The 17,545-nt window shown below is 43.9% G+C and overlaps 1 long non-coding RNA gene across 1 annotated transcript; it reads left to right on the top strand.

Moving 5' to 3' along the window:
- The first annotated feature begins 204 nt into the window (after window positions 1–204).
- On the top strand, window positions 205–16,965 carry LOC129395695 (uncharacterized). The gene is made up of 3 exons (XR_008622966.2): window positions 205–413; window positions 10,397–10,487; window positions 15,368–16,965. It is a non-coding gene; the product is annotated as an uncharacterized LOC129395695 (long non-coding RNA).
- Window positions 16,966–17,545: the final 580 nt, after the last annotated feature.

Below are 17,545 nucleotides of genomic sequence, written 5' to 3'. Positions count from 1 at the left end.
CTATCCTTCCCTCCAGTGCTACACACCGCCTCGAAGCCCGGTGGCTGCTGGGATTGTAGTGTGCAGGCCGGGGCCCAGTCGCTGGAAACCGTTAAGAGACCATAACTCCCAGCATGCCTGGCCAGGGACGCGCCTCTCTATCCTTCCCCCCGCCCCCCCCCCACCCGGCGCGTTAAACACCGCCCCAATCCCTGTGCATCCCGGGATTGTAGTTCGGTAGCCTTGCGATCGACGTGCTGGAAACCGTTTAAGGACTATGACTCCCAGGATGCCATGCCAGGGAACCCACCCTGTTGACCTTTCCTCCAGGGCTGGGCACCGCCCCTAAGCCCAGCGCATGCTGGGATTATAGTCCGACTGTCGCGACAAAAAGGCTGGGAGTGGATCTGAGACTACAGTGCCAACACTACGGGGTAAGTTTCATCTTCTCTGAGACTACAGTTCCAACACTACGGGGAAAATTTCATCTTCTCCTCCGCCCCTCCATGTTTCCAGTGCAATTCCTCCCTGCTGTGGGGAGCCTATCTGTTCCCAAACTTCTGCGTGCGAGGAGACAGCATGGCCAGGGCAGGTGGTCTCACTTGTAATTGTGACACAGTCTCCCCACGTGCCAGTTGCACGACTGTGTGCCTGAAGTTTGATTTTTCTCTGACAAGATAGAGCCCGGGAGCTTCCGACAGCCTGCCCAGCATTGCCATAACGCTTGCTCGCGGAGAGCTGGGCGCGCCCAGACCTTTGCAGGGCCCCTCCCTCAGCCCCGACCCTTCTCCTCGCCCCTCCCCTGTCACGCCCCTTTCGACAGCTGGAAAGTCATCTACCTTTAATAACAGTCATCTTTGCAAAAAAAGAAAAAAAAAAAACTCTGAGAATAACCTATCTTCCATTCTATTTACTATTTATTTCCATAGTATCCATAAATAGTAGCAATTAGAAATCATAGCAAGTCAAGCAAAATTCCTGCCTTGACTGTTTCATAAACCACGATATGGCCTTGCTGTGGTTTTATTTGTATTTTGTTTTGTATTTATTGACCTTTTGGATATAAATATTTAGGTATTTGGATAGTTTTTGGAAGTATTCCGCTATTAGTTTTTGATTTGCTTTTGTTCCCTATTTAATTTTTTTTTTTTTGTCTCTCCCTTCTCCTTAGACTCAATCATTCCACAGGTCTCGAGAACTCTGTTCATTTCCTTTAAACTTTTTGTACTTTTTTTTCCCCAGACTGATAATTTCTATTGCTGTGTCTTCTGTTTTAAATCTGTGGACAAACTCAAAATTTTTTTTCATTTCCTTATCTATTTTTTTTTTATATATAAGTTCATTTCTTTGCTGAAGTTCCACATCTGTTTGTTTATGAACAGAATATTTTCTTTTTTCCCCATGAACATATTCATAAAAACTGCCTTCAAATTCTTGTCTGCTGATTGCAACATCCTAGGATAGCTTCTACTGCCTGCTTTTGATATTGTGTATGGATTACATTTTCACGTTTCTTTACAAGTCTTATGGATTTTAAAATTGTGTACTAGAAACTATAAATGACAATTATAGATAGAAACTCTGGATTTTGTTGTTTTACCTTGAAGACTTTTGTTTTATAAACAGGGTTCATTGGGCTAGTGTCAAACCAATGCTTATCTCCGCTCCAGTGGGCATAGCTGAAATCTTCATTCACTTGTTAAACACATATGTCATATATGTATTATGCATAGGCGTTTTTCTAAAATAATATATTTTATTCAAGTTTCATCATCGTTATTTGTGAGAGTTGAACAAGCTACTCCACAGTTAGTGGAAGTCAGAACCTCAGTTTTATTTGATTGTAGTATTTTATATAAATGAAATTATATAGTATGTATACTTGTACATCTATTTTCTTTCTTTCCTTTTCTATCTTCTTTCTTTCCTTTTCTTCTTTCTGTCTTTCTTTATCTCTTTTCTTTCTCTTTCTTTCTTTTTCTCTTTCTTTCTTCTTTCTTTCTTTCTTTTTCCTTCCTTCTTTCTTTCTCTCTTCTTTTTTCTTTCTTTTCTGCAGGTTGGTGTGCAGTGGCATGATCTGACTGCAACCTCTGCCTACCAGGCTTAAGATATCCTTCCACTTCAGCCTGTTGAGTCACTGGGACCACAGCCTTGCACCACCATGCCCGGCTAATTGTTTTGTGTTTTTGGTAGAGACAGGGTTTCACCATGTTGCCCAAGCTGGCATGTCTACTGTCTTTTATGCAACATTACATTTGTGATATTCACCCACCATTTGCAAGCAGCTATAGTCTGTTCATTTTAGAAAGTAGTTTTTACATTTTAGTAAAATATGAAAATACATAAAATTAACCATTTTAGTATTGTTTTGTGTGTGTGCAGTTTAAAGAAATTAAATACATTCACATTGTTTTGCAACGATTGTCCACGTTCATAAGGAACTTTTTTTCAATCTTTTAAAACTGAAGATCTGTACCCAGTAAACAGCACTCCCTTCCCATTGCCCTTTGTGTAGTCCCTGGGAACTACTCTTCTACTTTGTGTTTCTATGAACTTAACTGCTCTAAATATCTCTTATGAGTGGAAACATACAATATAGCAAAAAAATCATGAGGAAGAATAATGTATACTATATAACATATGTTTATCCATTTTAAGAAAAATGCTAGCAGAGATCAGGTCATGGTGATTATAGAGAAAGGTAGGTAACAGTGAAAAGGGGATTGGGTGCATTAAATTTACGACGTGATGCCTCAAGTGCCAGAGCAGTGAGCTTTCTGCCCCACTCGCAGGGCTGGTCAATGGTGCGGCTGGGACCCTATTCGAGCAGCCTGACTTCCAGAGCCCATGCTTAGTACAAACTTCAGTGAACCATGAAAGCAATTCCAACAACAGGCACTTAAGGGCTCTGAGATTTTATCACAGCCTGTTCTTCATGGATAGCAACTTCAGAGAAGAGTGACAGCTGTGAGGTTCCAGAAGCCACACCTCAGGTCCCCCAGTTCCTCCCCAGCAGCTGGGGTCCAGCTGCAACAGGGCCTGATGCCGGCCAGGGAACCATGGCCACAGGCTGTGTGAGGCTGGCGGCAAGACAGGCTCCCCTCCTGCCCTCTGCTCATCTGCTAGGTCTTTGCCTTTTATTCTGATTGTGCTGCTCCAGGCTTGGAACCAAGCCAGAAATTCCTCTTGAGTCTGAAGATGATGATTGTTTCCAGCTATCTGGAACTGCTGCATCTCCTGGAGGACTTTAATCTTCTGGAGACAGAGGGAAAGACAGGATGCTGACAGGGCCTGGGTGAGAGACTCTGTAGGGGCCTTATAAAAGAAGAAGGGAGCAGGGCTGGTCTATGGGGTGTTTCTTTTAAGAGGCTGTCACCTCTCCTCCAATATCATGCAGCCCTAACTTGTTCTCAGAGTTGAATGTAAACAGCCCTCCCTCTAGGAACTTGTCATCAACTTCACTCCCCTGACTGCACCCTGCATTAGGATAGGTCTCCTCCTTCTCTGTGTATTACTCCCTTTCAATAAATCTTAGATGTGGAAGACGGGACCAGGGAATGTCCTGCCCAGGGTGATTTCTGATTTCCACCTCCACCCTCCCGCAAAGTGAGGACTTCAGCTACTGCTCACCTTTGTGTTTTTCTGGGTTTTGATCATATTTCTCTGGAAGACAGAAAGCCAAAGACCATCAGAAAGGTCCGCTGGTCCATGAGTAGCCTCCATTTCCTGGGATTTCCAAGCTTCACCACCAACAGAGCCACCAGGGTCAGAGAATGTGCACAAAAGAGGCCTTGCAGCTCTGCAGCTTCACTACTCAGGGAGTGGGACTGATGGCTGCTGTTCAGCCTCCATCACTCATGAGTAAAATACCCTGTTTACGGGGTGGGGAGGGCTGTGAGGCCCTTGCAAGAAATTTTGGCAAGGACTGAGATCTAGGAACTCAGTTCAAGACTCTCTTCTCCCAGACCTCAGGATCCTGGTCCCTGACCCGTCTGCTCCAGGCTCACTCACATCCACACACTCCTTCATGGCAATGTCTAGCATCACCAGGTCAGTGAGGAATGTCTCCAGAGAGGGCATGACACCTGCACCATCAGAGTGGTAGTGGTGAGGAGCACCTGCTCTCAGGTGCCCACCCAAGTCCTGTCCCCTGAAATCTTATAAACCCCTGCCTCCTGGCGCCCTCTACCTAGGTTACCCACTTGGAGTAGCTGAAAACCCTCAGCTCTCTTTTCCCAATTCTCTATGTCTTTCCATTAGCTGTCCTCTATGGCCATTAACCTCACCATAATTACCTCCTTGGTGGGATTTTAATAAGCCACAAGGTCATGTGGTCCCTGGCTCCACCTGTTTTAAAAGCCACAGGGAGCCCAGCTCTCCCAGGCCTTCCTCTGGTCTGTCTAATGAAGGTGTTTTAGGCACTGCAGCCCCAGGAGAAAAGGGCTGGAGTAGAAAGCCCCTCTGCTTTTTTGATTTGGAGGTCTCCAGCTGGGAGAAATAAGCTCTGTTCTCTGAAACCCTGGAGCCCTTCCCCACTACAGGTACATTCACCTTCTGCTGTCACAGCTTCATCTGGGCTCTCTGGGGCTCCGCTACAGGGTAGACAACTTATAGGTCTCCATCTGCTAGGATGAGGGACAAGGTCAGTGAAAATATGCTTCTTTCAGTTGTGCCTCAGCCACACTAACCTTGGACACGGATAAGTGGCCTGAGTCAGCTTGTCTAGTGCTCTGACCACCTCCAGTGAGCTCTGACTCTAGACTCCCTCCCAGGTCCAACACTCCCTGGATGTGTCATTTTGGGCATGCAGTCGGGTTTCCCTGAGCTCTTTCCTCAACTGGAAAGTGTGGTGGGAACCAACTACCTCACAAGGCCTCTTAACACCTCGGTTTCATGTGGCTGTCATGATTGCTGTCACCGTCATCCCTCTCAGGATGAGCCAGACACAAGCACCCTCAGATTCTCTTTCTCCCTGAGCCCCATGATCGCCTTGTGAGGCCTGCCCAACAGGCTCATCATTCCTACATTTTCCACATAAGAAAACAGAGGCCCAAAGGGGCAATGACATGCCAAGGACCCCGCAAGAGAGGCCAACTCCTCCCTCAACCTGGAGGGACTGTCCCAGCTGTCCTCATCCAACACCCTAGCATCACCACTGACCAGCATTGCATCTTCTAAACTCTATGAGTGACAATATTCCCAGCCAGGCCCTGTGGTGGTGGACATGGTTCTGAGAATTGGGAATCTAAGGTGGAGGAAAAGTTAAATATTTAATATGAACTCAATTGAACATGGGCACAAACAATGGTCACCAAGTCCTGGAACAGGTTGTATGAGCCCCTTGAGGTATTCATCCAGCGCTGTTTCAGAGAAACCTTTCAATCCATTCCTATACGTTAGTGATTGAAAAAACAACAGATAATTGCAAAAACAAGTCGATCTTTTGTGTTCCTTGAGCCCAGTTGTGAAGGGCACCTGTGACTGCGCCTCATGCCAAACAACTCATTACGAAAAGAGCTAGGGTTCCAGACTGTGCCGAGGTTTCATGAGACCTCTCCTTTTCTGTACATGGACAGGTGGCCGACTCTGGAGCCCAGGCTTTTGCTTCCCAATCTGGTAATGAATCCTCCATAGTCTGGTGAGTGTAAATATACATATATATATGTATATAAATGTGTATATATACATATATAGATGCATATATATGTGTATATATATAAAATATACATATAAATATACATATATATATTTTCTTTCTCTCTTTCCCATTGCAATTTGCTTATTATATTATTTGCTTATCATGTCTGCATTGCCATACACTTGGGATAAAGGCTGTTTATCCTTAAAACTATTGTGGGTGCCTTTTCTTTTCCCCTCGTGCCTTTCCCACACAGGAGCGCAGGTGATGGAATCTCGAAGTGACCTCACTTCCTTAGTTACAAACTCAAAGGAAGTTGAGAACTCTGGTAACCTGGAGCCCTCATTCTAGAGACAACCTTGTATTTACTAAGGAGAGTGTGAAGACAGCAAGATGTTCTCCTACTATGTCTTGAATTTCTGAGGCTCTCATCTCAGGAAGGCTTGAACTGAGAAACTTTTTTTTATGATGGAGACAGTGCTCATTCTGCACCACTGGCTCTTCTGGCCATTTGGAAGGGGTTACCCATGGATAACACAAGGCCATCCATGGCAGGCCTATCCAGGCCAGGCCTCACCTTTGATATCATCTCGGTAGCCACACACCCCTCCTCATCGCCACGTCTCGTGGGAAAGAAAGAGATAATGGGTCCTTTCTTGACAGGAGCAGGTTTCCATATGTTGGGAGGCTAAAATCCTGTCAAATTTACACCACAGGTTACAGCTGGCAGGAGGGGAAGGTGAGTGCTGGGGATCACCTTTGTCTGTTCAGATGTTTATTCTAAGGCTTCAAGCTGTCATCTTGTTTTCTCCCTGGCTGGAGGTCTATGCAAATGCTCCTATGTGCCTGATATGGGGAGTAGACTTTCTAACTGGAATTTCCTCTGCGGGGAAAGCCAGGATGCCATTGATGCCTCTTGGCCAGGCTTCCAGGCACTCTCTTTGCAGAACTCTATTCAGGAGATCCCTGAGGAGCTGTTTGATGAGTCCAACTACTCTATCTCATTGAACAAAAGGCAGGTGCACCATGCCAACAACCATGGCCCGTGCTAGTCTGGAGTCAAGGTGGGCACAGAGAGGTCTCCAAATGGAAAAGACCAGGGAAGCCCAGGACCATGACCCAAATGTGAGGATTCCCCAGAAACCGTTTAGGGCTTTCTCCATTAAGTACCCACAGTTCCTTCCCAGAGGAATCTGGCCTCCATTAGTCCATAATGGCAACTTAGGTGCACAGTAACCAGTCATATGCTTGCAGGAATGTCAAAAGAAACACTTCTGTGTTGTTTTTACTTTACATTAGGTTGTGAGTATCTTTGCATGTTGCTATTATTTTTATTGTTATATCTACCCACCCCAGATACTTCCTGTAGCAGGCAGCTTCATTGCCTTGCCAGACCTTCTCTAAGTCTTAGAAGTTCACACTGTTACCAGAGAGAGGTTTTACCCAAAAAGTGGGAGTTATGCAAAAGGGTCTTATGAGACTCTATACATGTGTCTCCCAGAGCCCACCTCTATAGCCTCATCAGGACAGGAGATTTGCCCTCATATGTCTTCATAAGATTCCATAAGTGGAGCCTTTCCCTCAGTAATTTAGCCTTTTAATACTGGTTGAGCCTGACATAGTAAATTCTATTTCCACTTTAGCCATGTTACAGGGAATATACTTTTTGTTTTTTTTTTTTTTTGATACGGAGTCTTGCTCTGTTGCCCAGGTTGGAGTGCAGTGGCACAGCCTCTGCTCACTGCACTCCGCCTCCTGGGTTCACACCGTTCTCCTCCTTCAGCCTCCTGAGTAGCTGGGACTACAGGCGCCTGTCGCCATGCCCAGATAATTTTTTTTCTGTGTGTGTGTGTGTTTTTTTTTTTTTTGGTAGGGACAGAGTTTCACCATGTTAGCTAGAATGGTCTCCATCTCCTGACCTCATGATCCACTCGCCTTGGCCTCCCAAAGTGCTGGGATTACAGGTGTAAGCCACCATGCCTGGCCGCTACAGGGAATATCTTATCTGTGTCCTAATAGGCTGTAACAGTTTGCTATGACTTCCGTAATACAGTACCACAGGCTGAAGTTCTTTAACGACAAAAATGGAATGTCTCACAATTCTGGAAGTTAGAAATCCAACCTCAAGCTACTGGCTGTGTGGTTTCTCTGAGGTCTCCATCCTTGGCTTGTAGATGATCATCTTCTATCTCTGTGTTCACAAGATCTTCTCTTGTGCTTTTCTGTCCTTCCTGCCTCTTCTAATAAGGGCTCCAGTCATCTGGAATTAGGATGCACCCCAATTAATTCACTTAACTACATTTGCAGAGGCTATATGTTCAAATATAGTCACGTTCTGAGGCACTAGGTGTTAGGACATGAACATATAATTTTTAGGAAGGGAATGCAATCTAGCTCACAACATTTACTAATCCCTTGTAGATTATAGTCTCCCAGGAAAATGATTACTCAGTGAAAGAGTGGGAAAGTGTAAAGTTTTAATAGGTAAAGCCGGAATATATTCCAAAAGGGTTGTGAAAGGTATACTGTAAATAGTAGTTTCTGAATTTATCTACTTTTGTGTATCCAGACCCCCTTGGATGTTAACATTCTTTTAATTTTTTTGTCAATCTGCTATCTATGTGGCAAAAAATTATGTTTCTATTTCAATTTTTCAACTGATATATTTGAGTTACCTTTCAGTTGATTTATACCTATTTGGATTTTCTGTTCCCTCAGTTAACCTGCTCAATTCCTTGGCCCTCTGAGGGGTTTCTCTCACCTTGGAGTCCCCGAGCACTGACACCTTTGTCAGGTGTGGGGTTGCTGTAGTTGTTTCGCAAGACTCCTTTTAAGGTTTTAAAAGACCCAGTTAAGTTGCTTTAAGTCAAAAGGGTTGTCTTAGGGTATCTTGTCCTGTGCCCTGTCTCTAAAATAGAAAGAAAGTGAGGCTTCCCCATGCCCTTTCCTCTATGTCAGGGACAGACATAGAGCCTCAGGTAGCTTAAAGGGAATTTCATGCAACCCTCACCGTGGAAGATTCTCATTCTTACCTGTGTTTTTCTGAGCAGCCATTTGACATCACAGAGCCTTGTTTTCTCATTTGTAGACTGAGAATGTTTTTTTGAGAATTCTCTGGGATAATGTTCTTCATAAAGATTATTAATACAAGTGGGTGCTGTTGTCTTACAGCTGATATGATATCGTGAAGGCCTTGAATGTATTCATGGTTTAATTATTCTCTACCTGCACATTAAGTTTGATATCAGAGGCCTAAAATCTTTTTCACCATAAACACCCATGTCCTCCACATGCCCAAATCTCTGAAGGATGGGGATTTCCTGATCTGAGCTCCACATTCCAGGCCTCTGGTGTTTCATGGTCTTGCCATGAAAGGTCTTGTCCCCTCCCCAAGAGGAAATGAGTCTATTCTGAACCTAGAGGTGTGAATGATGCCAATGCGCCAAACCAGGCACAACGGAGAAGCTGACAAAGTCCCTGACAGCACCTTCCAGGGTCAAACTCTCTTCTTCTTTAACATTTTTCTCAACTTTTACCAGGACTTCCCCACCACTCTATAGTTTCTGGACCAGCTGTGTAGTAGTTGAGCATATGTCTTCTCCAAGGCACAGTGGTGACTCTGCCAGCTACTAACTGTGTCTTAGGATACCAGTGCATCTTTATCAGCCTCAATTTGCAGTTGCAATTCTCTATAGAGAATTGTAAAATGAGCCTCTGTTCTGTACGAGAGACGTGCAAGGGGAGAAGAAAACACACACACAAAAAAACCTTTAAGGGTAAACAAGCCTTATCTCATGCAAATGGCAGTGCAGCTATAATAAGCAAATTGCAATGGGAAGGGGAGAAGGGAAACATATATACATATTTACGTTTACCAGACTGCAGAGGATTCATTACCAGACGGGGAAGCAATAGCCTCGACTCCAGAGTAGGTCACCCATCCGTGCACAGACAAGAAGAGGTCTTATGAACTTTCGGCGTGGCCTAGGGCCCTAGCTCTTTTTGGAATGAGTTGTTTGGCATGAGGCCCAGTCACGAGGGCTCTTCACAACTGGGCTCAAGGAACATGAAAAGGTTAACTTGTTTTTGCAATTGTCTGTTGTTTTTCAATAACATATAGGAATAGATTGAAACAGATACTTCTCCAAAACAGTGCTGGACGAATGCTTCAAGCGGCTCATGCAACCTGTTCTGGGACTTAGTGACCATTGCTTTTGTCCATGTTCAATTGAATTCAAATTGAATATTTAACTTTCCCCCACAACCTTATATGGTTTTTGTGAGAAATGAATGGCATAAAACATGAAAAGTGGATCCCTAATGCTTGGCTTTGTGGAAAGGCTGCTGGGGCATGCTCTGATTTTTCGTATTTATTATTTTTTTTCTCTTCTTTCACCCCAGAAGGTCTTTCATGTCACAATGACTCATGTCCCTCTATAATTGGACAATTATATAGAAAACAAACATGTTCTTACATTTGTAAAGGGCGTTTGAGCTTCCTGTTAGCTGAACTTTGTCCTTGAAACAGAGAGATCCTGTTATCTCTCTGAGTGTGCCCCAGGCACACTCAGACATAGCTAAAGAGGTTGTAGTTAGGGCTTATTTATTCATCACGTATATATAATGCAGTTTTCAGACATTTGGCATAATTCAGTGAAGACAGCAGATGACAGTTCCTGGGCCACAATTTACTTCAGGGAGTCAGACACTGAGAGTGGACATCATAAGCAGGTCATGTTCACGGAACGTGAGATCTGACGTTCTCATGCTCTTCTCTAGGAATGGATGCACCTGTCAGCTTCTGATCAGAATGACAGACCCAGGATCAAGCATAACATTTAAATAGATGAAGAAAACTTTTTTCCAAAAGGTAACATCGCTTTATGATAAAAATTCTCAACAAATTAGGTGAAAATAAATTCACTTCAAAGTATTAAAGGCCATGTATTACAAATGAATAGCTGGGTGGACAGATGTGCCATAAGGCAAGGGCATCCGCTTCCCTAGATACATATCCAGGGGCACAGAGAATGAGCAGTTCCAGGGTTGTGCTTCACCTGAGGTCCTCTCCAGGTCGGTTTCAAGAGGACAGGACTGCGGTTCTGCATCCACCTCTGTGGAGAGCTGGAAGTAAAACGAGCTATGCCCCACCTCAGCCCGATGTAGACAATGGCTACAGAAAAGACTGTTTTCTTCCTCATAAATAGGGGTGCTCGAAGTGGGTAACCTCGATTGTTTCACATACTCATAAGTGTCTGCCAGCCTTGGTTCTTCATTGGTGAACTAAGACTCTTTGCTCTGAGACTCTGCAAAAATGCTTCTACTCCCTGAGGCCCTTCAAATCACGCAGAGGCATGGCCACTCCAGAGGGATTTTGGGTAGATAAAGATGGGATAGAGCTAAACGTGCCACAGCACTGGACCCTGACTCTGAAGTCACGGGAAAATGCCAGTTCCTGTTGGGTTTTCGAGCTCCTCATTTGAAAGTCGTTTTAAATAATTTCCCTGGATAAGGGGAGGGTGCCTCATGAGTAAATAGCACACCCCAAATGGTGGAGGCAAAGAGAGGGCAATGGAGGATTCCAAGGTCACTCATTGTACTTGGAGCCTTCTGATCCTGCTCCTTTGTCCCCTGGAACTCTAAAGAGTCAGTGTCTTGAGGACGCAAAAAAATGGTACCTGATTTTTTTCCATAATGTTCCTGCATGGGGCTGCAGTGTTAGTGATGGCCTTGAGGTGGTTACAGCCTGCTGTGTTTCTGGTGCCTATTGAGATTTGCCGGAGCAGCTGGAGCAAGTAAGAGTCACACACCTCATGTTATTATCGACAGTTTCCACATTGCCCACTTAGCCAATCTCTTTTCCCTTGCACTCACCCTTTGCCAGCTACCTTGGTGGGCCCAACATGTAGCACAGAAAATGATTACATCATGGCTGCATGCCCCTCTGAGGACAGAACAGTCTGAAGACAGCTCGACAAAAGCACTAAAGCAAGTATATATAAAAGAAAAGAGCAAGGACTATCATATAAAGTAGAATGTTGAGAAGAGCTGCAAAGTCATTGCATGTGGGTACCCAAAGGCCTCACTGAGGTGATCTTTAATCCATGATGAGAATGACAACAGGGAGGCATCTCTGCACAAGAATGTGTCAGCGAGAAGCCACCCTTGGTGAAGAGTCTTACAGGTGTGAGTTTGGCAGAGATTAGAAAGGGACCAATATGGTACAGACAGCCTGAGGAAGAGATAAGCAGAGGCATGGAGAATCCTGGGGCTCGGGAGATGAGGCTAGATATCTGCTCCTTCTGACAACATGGCCCTAAAACTTAGCACCTTTCAATAGTATATACTATATCACAATTTGTGTGGACCAGAATCTGGACACAGTTTAGTTAGCTGCCTCTGCCTTCACGTCCCTTATGAGATTGCGGAAGTGATCTCAACTGAAGGTGGACCAGGAAAGCATCAGACTTTAAGCTCATGCTTGTGAAAATTGGCAGGGTTAAGTGTAGACTGAGAGCATGACCTTACTTCTGTCTACTGGCCTGAGCACTCTCTCCGTTCTTTGTTATGTGCGTCTGTACATAGAGCATCTCATAGCATTGGAGCTTGCTTCCTCTGTTCGAGGAATACAATTGAGAGACAGAATTAGGCAAACAGGTTCACACAAAAAGAGACAGAAAGAAAGGGAAAGACTGAGGAAGCAAATAGGAAAAACCCAGTAGGAGGAATAATGACAGCTTTAAAAAAAATCTTGAGAGTTACAATAATTTGTATTAAAATTGTAACCCCCCGTGTAATGCTATAAGGAGATAGGTTGTAATTAACTCCTGAGGTTGAGGCCATGATGATTGAGATTATTGGCTTTATACAAGAAACCCCAGGGGGATGTCTGTCTCCTACCAAATGAGAATAAAACTTGATGTGTGCAGTCTGAAATTCAGAAGAGTCATCACCAGAGCTCAACCATGCTAATACCCTGATCTCAAGTTTCTAACCCCTAGGAGTGTGAGAAATTAAATCCTGTTGTCTATAAGCTGTCTAGTTCATGGTTCTTTGGTATAGCAGCCTGAACTAATACAAAAGTCATACACTATTGTGTATTCCATTCGACAAAAGCTGAATTTGTGCCTCCAAACTATCAAAAAAAAAAAAAGACTTTAAAAATTGGATATTTAGAATGAAAGATAAGAAACAGCTTGTTGAAACACTTACGTTTCCTCTGCTTATAAGATTTTTAAAAATTGGCTGGAATTTGTTGGAACCAATATGGTCAACTGAAGTCCATGGAGAATGAGTTTGCTGATGTTAGAGCCCAAATTTCCACTGCATGTTTCATACTAACTCTCCCTGAATATTCATGTGACCTGTGAGGAAGCAAGAGGAGATGACTGTGCATGTCTCATGACTTTCCATATTACTACTTTTCTTCCAGCAATCCCCTCCTAATCCAGAGCCCACTTCTTAAGCTTTTTTTAATCAACACTGTCAAATTGTTCATTGTTGGTATATGGAAATGCAGTTTTTGTTTCTGTTTTGTAAAAATAATTATTTTATCTCTCAAATCTAGATTACCAATTCATTCAGAATAAATATGCTGTATATATTGGTAGTCATTTAACTTTTTCCAATAAGCTATCCAATTTCAATGTGTCTAAATGTGTAAAAATGTTGAATTGTGTTAGATTTTCCCTGACTCTCACCTGTCATTTATCAGTCAGAATTACATTGCTGCACACATAGAACTTTCATTTCTGGGGCCGGGCCTGGTGGCTCATGCCTACATTCCTAGCACTTTGTGAGGCTAAGGCAGGTGGACCACCTGAGATCAGGAGTTCGAGACCAGCCTGGTCAACATGGGAAAACCCCACCTCTACTAAAAATACAAAAATAAGCTGAGTGTGGTCGTGGGAGCCTGTATTCCCAGCTACTTTGGAGGCTGACACAGGAGAATCACTTGAACAATCCCACAACAAAAAACAACGAAAGTTAGTCTTCATGTCAAAAGTCTTCAATGGATTTTTTTTATCACAGGATTGCTTAGTGCAACATTTAATGGAATAGATGCATGCTACTGAGATGTAGTTCTCCAAGATTCTCTTAGAGTTTGTTGTTTTGTTGTGTCTTATATCAAATATCTGTCCTGTTCCAGGCTATTTTTGAAAGATTTTTGTACACAAATAACCTGGAAAAGGGGTACTAGTTTTTCTCTTCAGGTGAATGGCAGATAATTACTCAATCAATATAATAAAGACAATTTTTCTCTGTGAGGCAAAGGTTGGACAGGTTTGCATGTAACCTACTTTAAAAAGATTGAGGTTTCTTAGTCTTGAGTCTGCTCAGCTGTGGCACAAATCTTCCCTGTGTGCAATGTCCATCTGAGCCTTTTGAAATCCCTCTAAAAAATGTAATATGGACAAGGACAACTAATACAAACATGAGGCTTTTGCCTCCAGGTAGGCAGTAAATAGTAGGTATTTTTTTCACACTTCAGTGTCTCATGCCTTCTACCAGCATCCATGAAAATGGAAGGTTAATAGGTTGGTTTACAAATGGGATAAAATCTTAGATCCTTCACAATTCTTTAATTTTGGAGATGAGAATGGGATGCTGAGATAAACACAACTTTCTGAAAGGGGAAGAGGCACAAATACTTGAAGAGCTTGCAAGGGATATGAGAAGTTCCCCTAGGACCAACAGCAAATTCTCTCAGTCAAGTGGTAAGTTTGGTGAAACAATGGATCAAGACTCTGCTGTCTGCTAATGAGGCTGATCCTTGAGAAGATTATAATAATGAGCCTGAGAGTTTTGCATGTTCTTTTTTCTCCTGCTGGAAAGATCAAGGAGTTCTTAAAGCTAATGTTGAGGCTTGGATGAGTCCAAAACACGAGAAGTTCATGTGGTTCAGCTGTGAGCAGATAAAAGGCTACTAAAAGGCTACATTAAACAGGTCTTGTAAGTCTCTCCTTTACCCACATGAAGGAACCCACTCCCTCTGCACTTCTAATTTTTTTTTCCTTTGTCTATAGCTAACTTCAGCAACTTTAAGTATTAAACTACATAAGATTGGAGATTTGGATGGGGGAACACAAATGTATATAGCTCTGGTTAAATAGTTTTGGGGACGTTCTGGGAGAATTTTCTGCACCCAGAAACGTTGTCCAAGGGGAATCATGAGAAAATGGGCGACCCCGTGTGCCTTCGTCCCCTCCCACTTCCTCGCCCACCCCTCCATCAGGGATCCCATGTATTCCAGGATGACACGTGTTTTGGTTGTCTTTGGGCGACACCTAGCGGCGACCATTATTGAAAATGTAAGCCGTACAGAACAGAAAAAGCTCTGGTCGTCTGCGCACAGCTCACTCACTGCAACGTCGAATTCTGGGGTTAAGCAGTCCTCCTGTCTCAAGTTCCTGAGTAGCTGAGAATATAGGCATGTGCCACACTGCTGGGCAATATTTTTAAGTAGTGGTAATCTCTCTCGATGTGTTGCCCAGGTTAGTCTCAAACTCCTGACCTCCATCCTCCCCACTTTGGTCTCCAGAAGTCCTGGGATTACAGGCATGAGCCACTCTGCTCACTCCTATAATTTGATGTTTTCAACAATACTATGTAATGAAATGCATCAATAAGACATTTTGCAAAAGAAAAGTGACTATCACGATATAAACTTGTATACTTATCATGTGCTCACATGAATGCATGTGCGTGTCTGTTTGAATGTTTTCTGAGAACTGATACTCTTTTCCCCAGGGACACTGGTTGAAGAGCTGTGAGGACTGTCTGGGTGGGTGTCCTGGGCCCGGAAACGTAATCCAAGAGAGATCAGAAGACCGGCGACCCCGTGTGCCTCCATCTCCTTCTCCTTCCTCGACAACCCCTAAACCAGGGACCCCACCCATTCCAGGCTGGCTTGTCGTTTGTTTGCCATTTGGTGTCACCTAGTGGTCACTGTTATTGAAAATGGAGGCATCACTCCCAAACTGGCCACCTGTGCACAGTCAGGGAAAACTGGTTTCTCTCGGGCCCCACCCTGACCTCAGGGGCACTCCTTCCCTCCCTCCCCCCATGCCTTTTTGCATAGGAAACCTCCACCCTGGCTGGGCCTCATTGCTTATTTATTTATTTATTTATTTATTTATTTATTTATTTAGAGACAGAGACATTTTCGCTCTTGCAGTCCAGGTTGAAGTGCAATGGAGCCAACTCGGCTCACTGCAACCTCTCCATCTCAGATTCAAGCCATTCTCCTGCCTCAGCCTCCCCAGTAGCTAGTATCACAGGCACCCGCCACTACGCCCAGCCAATTTTTGTATCTTTAGTAGAGACGTGGTTTCCCCATGTTGGCCAGTCTGGTCTCGAAGTCTTGATCTCAGGTGATCCAGCCACCTCAGCCTCCTAATGTGTTGGGATTACAGGCGTGAGCCAGGGTGCCTGGCCTATCATTTGTTTTTCTTTCTTCCTTTTTTTTTTTTTTTTTAATAAGCATGAACAGTTCTACCTGGGTTTTAAAAATTGTGTGAAAGAAAAATATATCTTGGGGCTTCCAAATCACTAAAGTAAAGGCAAAAGTCAAGCTGGCAACTGTTTAGGGCCTGCCTGCCATTCTATTTCAAAGTCACTCCTCTGCTTTTTCCTTTTTTTTTTTTCTTCTTTCTTTTATGAGATAGAGTCTCACTCAGACTCTCACGCTGGAGCCCAGTGGAACGATCTCGGCTTACTGCAACATCAGCCTCCTGGTTTCAAGCGATAAATGCATATTTGATTGCCTCCTTTGGAGAGGCTAATTAGAAACTCCAAAGAATGCAACCATTTGTCTCTTAACTACCTGTGACCAGGAAGTCCCCTCCTCGCTTTAAGTCTTCCCGCCTTTGTTAAGTTGTCCCGCCTTTGCAGACCGAACCAATGTTCATCTTGCATACGTTGATTGATGTCCCATGTCTCCCTAGAATGTATAAAATGATAATATTCTTTGATTACCTTAGGCACATGTCCTCAGAACCTCCTGAGGCTGTGTCACGGGTGTGCGTCCTGAACCTTGGTTAAATAAACTTTCTAAATTAACTGAGACCTGTCTCAAGTTTTCAGGGTTCACAACGGAAAGTGCATTATAGCTCCACCGTAGACTTATCATTAAGAAAAACTATCCTAAATCTCTGTAGATGCAAAGAAACCAGCTGCATGTAAACTGTAAGAAACTAAATGGCACTTACTACAAGTAAATGAATAAATGCTGAGAAAAAAATCATGAACCGCTCACCTTTCAAAGAAGCAATCATACTATGAATTCTGTGTAATTTCCAGAGCCAGTTTGTTTCATAAGCTGTCCCCACCAAACTTGGAAACTATTATGCCGAGCTAATTTTTGTATTTTCATAGAGACAGGGTTTAACCATGTTGGCTACGCTGGACTCGAACTCCTGACAACAGGTGATCCGTTGGCCTCAGCCTCTCAATGTGCCGGGACTACAGGCTTGAGCCACTGAAGCTAGCGAGTTCTCTTTCTTTTGTGAAGGGCAAGGCAAAGTGGAATGGATTCACCTAAAAGCGGAGTGCATGTCCTGGAAAGCATCATGGTTAGACCCATGTGGACAGGTTAGTTTTACTGCGTGTGTTCTCCATGTGTTGTTGCCCATGTGTTGCTACCATGGTAATCCTGCTCAGTATGAGAGGAACCAAAGGTTCAGACATCTGGCGTACGTGTTTGGCTGAGGAGCCAATGGTGTGAAGCTACCATCTATGGGATTATGACTGACCGCCTCTAAGTCAGAATCCTGCCCAGAAGAAAGGATGCAGCAGCGCTGACAAGACTCGGTTGACCTCAGATTGACGGTGCCCCGCCTTTCCCACTGGCCAGATGCTCCGCCCCGCTGCGCGCCAAGACCTGGCTCCGGTGCAGAGAGCTCCTTGTCCTAAAAAATGGCGTGTGGC

The sequence above is a fragment of the Pan paniscus genome, chromosome Y (assembly GCF_029289425.2).
Source record: "Pan paniscus chromosome Y, NHGRI_mPanPan1-v2.0_pri, whole genome shotgun sequence".
Lineage (NCBI taxonomy): Eukaryota > Metazoa > Chordata > Mammalia > Primates > Hominidae > Pan > Pan paniscus.
The sequence above is the reverse complement of the archived record's forward strand: the minus strand, read 5'-3'. Positions and strand labels throughout refer to the sequence as shown.